Source organism: Chelon labrosus, assembly GCF_963514085.1.
Source record: "Chelon labrosus genome assembly, chromosome: 14".
Classification (NCBI taxonomy): domain Eukaryota; kingdom Metazoa; phylum Chordata; class Actinopteri; order Mugiliformes; family Mugilidae; genus Chelon; species Chelon labrosus.
This window is the reverse complement of record NC_140347.1, coordinates 28,796,610-28,807,687: the sequence shown is the minus strand read 5'-3', so window position 1 is coordinate 28,807,687 and position 11,078 is coordinate 28,796,610.

Here is an 11,078-nt window from a genome sequence, read left to right as displayed (position 1 = left end):
TGTCCTAAACCTTAACGATCACTTTTGGGATGAAAAACTCCTGTCTCTGCTGAACTCATAGGTGAGCCCCAGTAAACACAGGCCAATAAATAACAGCTGTAAATTCTCATATGAATTATGACAGCGTCAGCCCATTTGTGACAAAGAGGTAAGTCAACTTTTCATCCACTGTAAAGCTAAGATTCCTTTGAGAGGTAAAACATATAGGGTAACGCGAGTGTGTGCTCACCACATCTGAGTGCGTGTACGCCTTTTGATGTGTGCACTCGAGTGTGTGTGCGCTCATACGTGCACCTCCCACTCTCACACTCAGACCCTGGTTAGTCCAAGCCAGCGCCACATCAGTCCATCATCACAGATATGGCTTGCGGTCAGATAGCAGGTCTGGCGGTGCACAAGACATTTTGTCCACTCTGTCATGTTTACTTATAATGATAAGCTTTGATGGATTCTCCACAAGCTATAGACGCCACATTGCACACACACACACACACACACACACACACACACATAAACACACCATTTAATTCAAGTAAGAGCCGTATTTGATGAGGCACACTCATCCATGTAAATTCCAAATGGTAGCAAGAAAAAAAAAAGGATTTATCTTTGACAGAGACATACATATGTAGGAAAAGTCAAAACAAACTCCCCATAAGTTAAAAGGTTAAACTTAAAGGTTGCACTGTCTTTTTTTAAAAAACTCTTTTGAACCTGTAAGTGTTTTAAATGATTTAGCACTAAGTATACAGTTAACGTTTTACGGGAATAAGGCCAGCAAGCTGTCAAGTCAAGGGAGTAGAAGTGTTTAGAAGTGGATTCCTTATGTGATTTTTTTTTTTTTTAATGTAACAAATTCTGCAGATGAAGTTTAAAATAAAAAGGCAAGATTTTTCAAATGCAAATGTTTGAAATATAGTGTGGCCAAACTATAGGGACAAAGAAACTATTGATTTAGTCTAAGTCAGATACCTCCTGTGTTAGTCTCTGTGGTGTACTCTGTGATCTGTTGGCCAGCCTTGTGCAGTGCTTCCACTGGGTCGGTTTATTTTAGCCTGGCACGCAGCCAGATTACAGGCCAGCCTACTGCAACTGTGAGGACTAATTAAAAAAGGCTAATGAGGCCTTATCATGTCACCCACAGGGCAGAGAAGGGGGGCACTCACTGAGTGAGGCTGTACGGCAGAGAGAGAGGAGAAAGCACAGGTGGTCATAAGTTGTCATACAGATACAGTAGAATACATACATATCCGCTATCTTGACACTTTTCTTGGGGGAGAAAAAAAAAATGTAGCCTAGGTGGACCTGAATGGGGATGAAAGGAATAAAAGCCGATATAGATAGATAGATTTTTATTTGTCACATGCACAGTTATACATAGTACAATGTACAGTGAAATGTGTCGTTGTACCTGCAGCCTGTAGTAAAAAGAAATAAAAAGAAAGAAATATAGTACTACAGTAAACAGTAGTATGCACACAAGGTAAGCAATATAAGTGTAATGTACACCAATCGAGAATTAAATATAAGAATAAAAAATAAAAATAAAAATACAATAATAATATAGACTGAATAAAAATAAAAATATAGACTGGTAAACTTGGGGGGGGGGGTTGTATATGTACATCAATTTACAGTGTTAGCAGCTTCATGAATAAAGTGCAGTGATATTTAAGTCCAGTTAAGGCTCAGAGTTGAGCAGGCGGATGGCATGGGGATAGAAACTCTTCTTCAGCCTCTCAGTCTTTGTCCTCAGGCATCGGAAACGCCGGCCTGATGGCAGTAGAGAGAAGAGAGAGTGTCCGGGGTGACTGGGCTGTTTCAGGATCTTTGTGGCCCTTAACCTGCAACGCTTGGTGTAAATGTCCTGCAGGTTGGGGAGGGGAGTTCTGATGGTCCGCTCCGCTGAACGGACCACCCTCTTGAGGGCCAGGAAGTCCTGCCTGGTACAGTTTCCCATCCAGGTGGTGATGCTCCCACACAAGATGCTCTCGATTGTGCGGGTGTAAAAGTTTCTGAGCACCTTGAGAGGGAGCTTGAAGTCTCTGAGGCGTCTGAGGAGGTAGAGACGCTGTCTGGCCTTCCTCACGATGGTGTTCAGATGGTGGGTCCATGACAGGTCCTGTGAGATGGTCACTCCCAGGTATCTGAAAGTGTCCACTCTTTCCACCTCAGAGCCACAGATAGTGAGTGGATGGAAGTCCCTCTGCTGTTTCCTGCTGAAGTCCACTATCAGTTCCTTTGTTTTGCTGACGTTCAGCAGGAGGTGGTTCTCCCGGCACCAGTCCTCCAGGTGGGACACCTCCCTCCTGTAGGCTGTCTCGTCGTTGTGGGAGATTAGTCCTACAACAGCGGTGTCGTCAGCAAACTTAATGATGATGTTGGAATCTGAAGTGGCCTCGCAGTCGTGTGTGTACAGCGAGTACAGCAAAGGGCTGAGCACACAGCCCTGGGGGGATCCAGTGTTGAGAGTCAGGGGGGCTGAAGTGTGGTGACCCACTCGGACCACCTGTGGTCTGCCGGTCAGGAAGCTGTAGATCCACCTGCACAGGGAGGAGTCCAGACCCAGGTCATGCAGCTTAGCAGCCAGTCTGGAGGGGACTATGGTATTGAATGCTGAGCTGTAGTCAACAAACAGCACTCTCACATAGTTTCCCTTACCAGTGTCCACGTGGGAGAGGGTCTTGTGGAGGAGGAGGTTTATGGCGTCATCTGTAGATCTGTCCGGCCTGTATGCAAACTGTAGTGGATCCAGGGTGGTGGGCAGTGTGGAGGTGATGAATGTCTTGATCAGTCTCTCAAAACATTTCATCACCACAGATGTGAGGGCTACGGGCCTGAAGTCGTTGGAACTGCTGGGGTGTGGTTTCTTTGGGACAGGGACTATTGTGGACTTCTTAAAGCAGGTTGGGATCACACACTGTCTGAGTGAGAGGTTGAATATCACTGTGAACAGAGGTGCCAGCTGATCAGCGCAGGTTTTGAGGACACGCCCACTAATCCCGTCTGGACCAGCCGCTTTCCTGGTGTTCACACTTTTAAACACCCTCCTCACGTCGCGCTCTGTCACAGTTCTCTGGGGTTTAAATGACTGGGAGATCTATCAGTGAAGAAAATATGTCTGTGTGTGTGTGTATATATATATATATATATATATATATATATACATATATATATATATATACACACACACAGTATATATATAAAAACATGAATGCTAATATCTTCTTAATGCAAATATCTAACAAAGACAAGATCATGAGAAGTTATCCATATTGTTACGTTCCTTTTCAGATCACAATCTTTCATTTCATTTACTTGTTATTTCAGGACATACAGGTGTAAGCAACACTATAGGAAACATGTCTCTCTTTATAGACATAAATCTAAAACAAATGTTGGCACCTCTTTGATGTTTTTTTTTTTATATAAAAACAAAATTCCAAGATAAAATATAAAGATAGAGCTGATCTATTCTCTGATTGACCAGGGTAAGGGTCAATCCGGGTAAGGACTTAAAACACAAGTCTGATAACAGATCAGCAATAGATAGACTAACAGTCAATGGTCCAACACTGTTAGTGTGAGTCATCTGTGTGATTTTTGAAAGAGGAAAATAGATCTTCCCACATATACGTTGGTGCACCTTCTACTGGTGAAGACAGAGCTGATCTGACCATAAGTTCCTGACCGTAAGTAATTGACTGACAATCAGTAATCAAGTTATTTGTTGCAAAAAAAGAAGAGGAATACAGCTTTTAAAAAAATAACTTTCCACTGTCTGAAATTGCAGTGTGCTGCACAGAAAGTAAAAACTGAACAACTCTGAAGTGTTGATGCAGGGAAAGTAACTAGGTGGCAAATATGTGGAGCCATCAGAAAGAAACCTTACCATCTAATGTGGAACAGCATTTGATGAAAAGGAAACTTGCTAAGTGCTTTCTGGGTTTGGTTGTTTGTGGCCTCCAGTGGTGCAGGGAACATTGCAGTGTTAAACAGGAATAAAGAAGAGTTCACTAAGTATCAGTTCTGGATGCAAATGTCAAGCAGTCAGTCAAAAGTTTGACATGTACTATTAGAAAATGATCTAAGGCCATCCTCAAACATGATGTCTGGCCTACATAGTGAGTGGCCGTCATCACAACTTGGACATTGTCACCTGCAAGATTCCTAAAACAACAATAGAAATACTCTCAACTTGCAAACACAAAAAGTTAATGGCCAAAGGGGTTGCTACATGAGGACCCTACATGAGTTTGAAAGAACGTTACTCAGAAAGGAAAATTCATCACTGCAAGTGTTGGTGCAATCTTAAAAAGAAAAAGAAAGTAGCATCAAAGCATTTTACAGTAAGAGTGCACGCCCAGTTCCTGATTCATTCCTTACTGCTGTGTCTCTCAATTATTCTGCAGTGCTCCGAAACAAAAGAGCCACTGGTGAAACTTAGGGAGTGTGTGTGTGAAAGAAAAATGACAGCAAGAGGTGGAGGAGCAGATGCAAGCAACTCAGAAACAACAGTTTCCTTCTTTCGCGGATTCTTATTTTGCATCTCATCCCTCCTCTCACTCTGTCAAGGCCACTCTTTTCTTCCTCCTACTAGCTCGGCCGAGAAGAGGTCAGCGTAAGAAAGAAAGAGAAAGACACACACACACACACACACATCCAGAACTGACCGACCGCAACGTCTTCTCTGCCTTATCGAGGACAACACACTGATAAGTGTGTCTCCACTCCCCATCCGACAGATCCATCTCTGAAAACATCTGTGACACATGTAAAAAAATGTGGAAATATATGGTCCTGCTCACTCCCATGACTGTAAATGAGTCAAACCTGAGTTTAATAGTGTTTGGAAGTCTCAGCGTGTACTACGATGCTGACGTTGAGGGGTGAAAATTAGGTTTAGATGACATGAGATGTGTGTGTGCGTGTTTGTGTGTGTTTGCATGCTTTGGGAGTGCTGCACCTGCAGCTAATGATGTGAAACTTGTTAACTTCATCTGCTGTAGCCATCCATGCTGCACTCACTCCCCACACATTTTGCACCTGTTGACCTGTACCAACACACACTCTTCTCTCTCTCTCCCTTACATACACACACACACACGCGCACACCCCACCCACCCACAGACACACACACACACACACATTTTTACAAATTCTGGCATGACAATAGCCACTAGTCGAGACTACGTGCCTCCTTAACCTAATCTGAGAATGTGAATTCCCTGATTTCTTTTTTTTTCTCTTTTTGATTCATGTCTCATAGACTTTAACCAACCCTGAGATAAAAATCTTTCAGCTGTAATGTCTTTTATGGAGATTAATGGGCTGACAAATGTATCTAAAAGGTATTGCGTCATGTAACTGGTGATATAGAGTTTTTATCAGACAGAACAGTGGATACGAAGGGAGACAACAAATTACAGTTATACTGAAACTTTTAAGGTAAAGTCAGTGTTGGTGTATGTGGAGATGTTGGAAGGAGGAATCCTTCCTACATCCAACGTTCGAGAGTGTCGATAAGAAACTGCTCATAAAAGACAGAATTTATATACAACATCAATGAGCTCCTTTTGTTTATTTTACAGAACGTTTTTTTTTTTTCATAGGTACATGGATGAGTACACGGGACCACCAAGGTCATGAGTCAACACATGGAGTTAAATTTATACTTACACATTTTTAAAATATTTCAACAAAAATCTCTCTATTATAACTGACTTAAATCTTCCTGTTACGAAGTAGAAATGTACAAATTCTTATCTTTAATAGTCACAATTTAATTGTCAAAATTCACCTTATGTTGTTAAAACTTTCCGTAATTCACAAAAGCTTTGTGTGCTTTCATGAACTAGCTGCGTATCCTCACCTCTGTGTGCTTTTGTGGTGGACGTGCAGGGCCACCGGGTTGAGGTGGGCTGGGTCCGCGGTTCCCACAGCCTGTGTGGAGGCAGCCTCTGCTGCGCTATCAGCCTCCGTCTCCGGCCCCCCAGCACCAGCGGGCCCCCTGACGTCAGCCCCGGCCTGATAACGGGGTCCACGGCTTGCAGTGGAGGATTGGGGGGGGGGGGGGGGGATGGAGGGATGAGGTGGAAGGAGAGCGGCCGGGAGGGAAGGAGGGAGGGAAGGGGTTACACTAACAGAGCCAGTGGAGGATAAGACCCTCAGACAGATAAGATGGAACAGAGTGTGGAGCCTCTTTTGTTTTCCAGTGCTCCTCCTGTCTCATGCCTTCTCTCACATTCCCTCTCTCTTTCTCTGTCGACTTTCAACTCCTTTGTTTCAGACATAACCAATTTGTTAAGATTTTCTCCTCCACCGCCCGTCCTCTCAAAATTTTTCCCGCCGTTATCAGACATGTGCGCTATGGCAGCCTATGGATTGAGGCACCTTTTCTCCTCTGGCTTCCTTATTGTGTTGTCTCTCATTATGGTATTTTGAGAGACTGACAGGTTTTCCTTCTCTCTCCGTCACACGCAGCTTATTTTTACGCCATTTTAGCCACGCCGATGACTTTTTAAATGGCCTGAACTCTGAATGAACCCTTCGTCCACACCAGAATCCATTGTTTCAGTGACATCATCCCACCTTTACCTAACCTGAATCTTACCCCCAACTTGCCCCTCACGTACAAACAAACAGTTTTCCCAGCCTGCAACATCACACTGCAGCTAAGCCCCATGTATGAGCATATTAAACACCGACTCTATGTGTGTGTGTGTGTGTGTGTGTGTGTGTGTATTCCCTATTTACTCTTTAGGCCTTCGCTAGCCAGCGGACTTTGGCCACTTCTTATCACAGGGAGAGGTCCTGGGATCCCTTAGTCCTCACGGCTAAAAATACACTCACTTATGCTCTACTCACAGACTCACGGAGCACCCCATTATGACTGGTAATAACTGGCTGCCAGTCAAATATCCTGCCAATACGATTGGCCAGTGATGGACTTTCCACGTGTAAAGGAAGTCGAACACTTGATTAGTCACTCACACAACTCCATTAAGATTTTTCTCAATCTTATAGCTGGCATTTGAGCAAGCGACACCCAGGCGGGGAATTTCAAATATTAGCATTCAAGCATCAAAGAAATATCCAAACATTTGTGTGAATGAGTTGGTTAAGTAGTTTCCCAAACACCGGAGACCATCAGGAACAAAAGAGGTTTTAATAATTGAATCCTTATCACCCGTAATTGAATGTTGTGCGACGTGTTTGCGTTGCTCTTCAAACTGTGTGAATCAAGAGTCCGATTCAGCACTCGAGCCTGTCACATATGAGAACCTGCACCTGAGGAGTTAATAATTTATTCAAAAACACACTCCAAGTTAATGCTGTGTGTGTATGTGTTGGTCTGGGAGAGGGATGATTGGTGTTGCTGAAGCCCAGGTGTCTTGCTGAGAAAAGCCTTGTCTCCCCGGTGTGACTGTCTGACCTCCCCTGGGCAAACACGCTTAATCCACAAGCATAACATACAAACACCTTAGATTAACATGCAAATCCAGACAAGTGTTGCACATTTACATGAACATACAAGCGTGATTCAACAGGAAAACTGCACCAATATACATAACAATTATTTCATTTTAAACCATTTTTTCCCTTTAACTATTAGAAACCCAGACAAAAGCTTAAAGTTAAGTCAATACTATTACTAAAACTTAAACCACCAAAAGTGAAAGTGAAATTTGCTTTTGCACAAGACACTGATCAGCCACAACATTAAAACCACTGACAGGAGAAGTGAATAATATTGACCATCTTGTGACAATTCAATATTCTGCTGAGAAACATTTGGACCTGGCATTTGTGTGGCTGTTACTTAAACACGTACCACCCACCTAGACCAGACCAGGCACCCCTACCCCATAGCAGTGACACTCCTTGAAAAACAGTTTTGGAACAACTCAAAAAACATGAAAAACAGGCCTACAAATTCACTAGATCCCAAACTGATCAAGTTTCTTTGGGAAGATCCACAGAGGCCCCTCCCCTCAACCCACAGGACTCAAACGCTCCCACTAATAACATTCTGTTGCCAGACACCACAGGACACCCTCAGAAAGCCCATTTTCATTCTCTCATGAGTCACAACTGTTTTGGAGGCACAAGGGTCTTGGTCATATTAGGAGGATGGTCATAATGATATGCCTGATCGGTGTATATGTGGTTTTTTGAAGTGAAATTAAGTAAGTGAACAAGAAAATGACGTAAACAAAAAAATCAAAAAAATTAAATTTAAATTTTATTTATATTGGAATGGGAGCGAAAGTAAAAATAGAATTATATTAAAAAAAAGTACAGTTATAAATAAAAATTGAGAAACAAAGATGGGCAGCAATCAAGTAGGTAGAGTGTAAAAATCTGTTTCATTCCTAGCTGATAACAGGCCAGATTATATTCCTTAAACTAAGACTATTTGAATCTTCTCTTTTTTAATGTAACAAATAAGATCACTTTTTACGTGCAGCCCCAGAGGCATGTGCAGATTTATTTACTGGAAGTATTTGAAAAATGAAAGGTCAGGTGATGACTATGAAATAATTGTCACATAGCCAACGTGGATATGTCAAACAGACAAATTTTAAAGTCATCAGATGAAATCTGAGGTCTTCATGAGCCCATTTGAGTTATTATTGATTTGCACTGTTTCACCTTTATCATTATCTCATGAGCTGCACATCAATCTGATGAGATACAAGGAGACAAACAGGTGATGTCAGCAAGAACAGATGCAGAAAAGATGAAAGGCCCCACCAATGAATACTTTCTGCTTACTTTGCAAAGCAAAAAGCCTATGAGGAATACCGAGGACTACAAGTGAGTGACGTGTGTGTGTGTATGTGAGTGTGTGCCGGCCCCATATCATTCCTCCTTCAGGGTTTTCCTGCTGCTCCATTTGAAGTGCTCTTCCTGGAGCCAGGAGTCTCCTGGCTTCTGTGTGTGTGTGTTTGTGTGTCTGTGTGTGTGAGGAAGAAGGGCCAAAGTAAGTCACCGACCCCAAATGATTGAATCTTTGCCCCAGCCAAGACGGGGACAGTTTTCCTGGTGCCTGGTTAACACACACACATACACACACACACCTTCCTCAGCAACCGTCTGCTGTCCAACACATACCAGCATCTCTATCTAGTCCCTCACCCAGCACCTCCTCATTCATACACACTGACAGCAAACACACACTGACGCTCACACACACACACAGGTCGCACAGCATCATTGCTGTAAAGACACACACATACACACAGTTTACATGGGCTCTGGCCTCTGTCACTGTCAGTGCTACAGCCTGGCATGTACAAACATACATACACAAAACCCACACTGCACAATAACAGAAAAACTCTGAACTCTGCTTGTTTTTTGCTTTATTTTTGTAAACTTTTCACCCCAGTCAGATTGCAGCCAACCGTCTCCGTCATTTTCTATACGGTCAAACGAACACAAAGCCCACGTGAACGTCTGTGAATTGACTGGAGCCATAAAAACATTAATCATATCCAACTTTGATGCGATGCTTCGTTCCTGCTCAGGCTAACACACCTTGATATTATTAGCCAGCAATTGGTGGCCACGTTATCAGCCTGAAGTTACACATTGATGACAGTTCCCCTTTTCCACCGAGGCAATATTGTTTGTCTTCACTTCTGCAAGAGTGGGTGGGAGATGAGAATGAAGACCGAAATAAAAATATGTTTATAGAATATCATTGACGTTTCATAGATAGATATAGATAGATTCATCCACATTAATCTGTCTTTGCAGTGACCTTCTTGACCCATCTTTTGCCGTCCATGACTCCAAGCCTTATCTGTTGATATGATTCTTGTAACTGTTTTTACTTTATTGCAGTGTATATGTATTCTGTCCATTTGGCTATGTCAGCTCTAGGATACTGAATAGACCAGAATCAAGGTCAGTGTTACTGGTGATTTTTTTTTTATTATTATTTATTTTTTTAATATATCACCATAAGTATCTATTGTGGCAGAGAACAGCTTTCCCAAACTACAAAATGTCTCAATTTGTAGTAGGCATGAAGAGAAATATTGCTTTGTTTGGTCTAATAAACATCAGTTTAAATTACATTCCACTATATTTAGTGCAAACTGGATACATAAACAAACTATTTTTGTGCATTTTGTCACAAATTTGAGTTGTTTTTTGGTTCATCGCTTGGTAAAATAAATGCATGGTCATAAAATCATTATCTGTGCTCATGCACAATTAAAGCAGTTTCGTTTAATAGAAGTCTACTGTATATTATTAAATGCCGTACCTCTATGTACTCGCGTATACACACACACACACACGCATACACACACACACACTGCTTTAGGCTTCATTGGCCTGCGTGGAGCTACATAATTCAATGCTGTCAGTGGGAAGTGGCGGCACAATGAAGTGGCCTCGTGTGTTTACGTCCACTGGTGTCGATGACAGGTATAAATCTGTCCTCATGAGGACAACAGCCGCCGGACACTTCCGACGAAAGCAGCGCCATTTTTCATTTTGTCAATAACAAAAAACAAAAAAACAAAAAAACAAAAACAGTATGAACGTCAAAAAGCAATGTGACAAAAAAAATTTAACAAACCAATGAACTGTTTAACCCTCCTCAGAGTCACAACCTATATGGAGGCATCATTCTTATAACGTGGCTACATATAACAGCTGTTTATCCAGTGCATTGGCTTTGATTGTGCGCAACAGTAAAAAAAATGTCCGTAATATCTTTTTTAACACTTTTAACACAATATCACTATCTTTGGTTTTCAGTTTTATTTTAACTCAGCTTAAATACCACAAATATTTAGAAAACTCGTTTTGCACAAATTGAGAAGGGTTAAATTTAAAATTTAAAATCCGATGGGGAAAAAAGATCACTACACAAGAACACAACACAATTTAATTGCATATGATCACGTTTTTTTTTTTTTGTTGATGATGTTTTTTTTACGCAGAAAGTGAAACAAACATTTTAGTCCCATTGCTTTTCGTTGACACTGTTTCAGATTAACAAAAACATTTTTTTTAAAAAAAATCAGAAGCGTTGTTTTTAATTAACTGGTGATTTA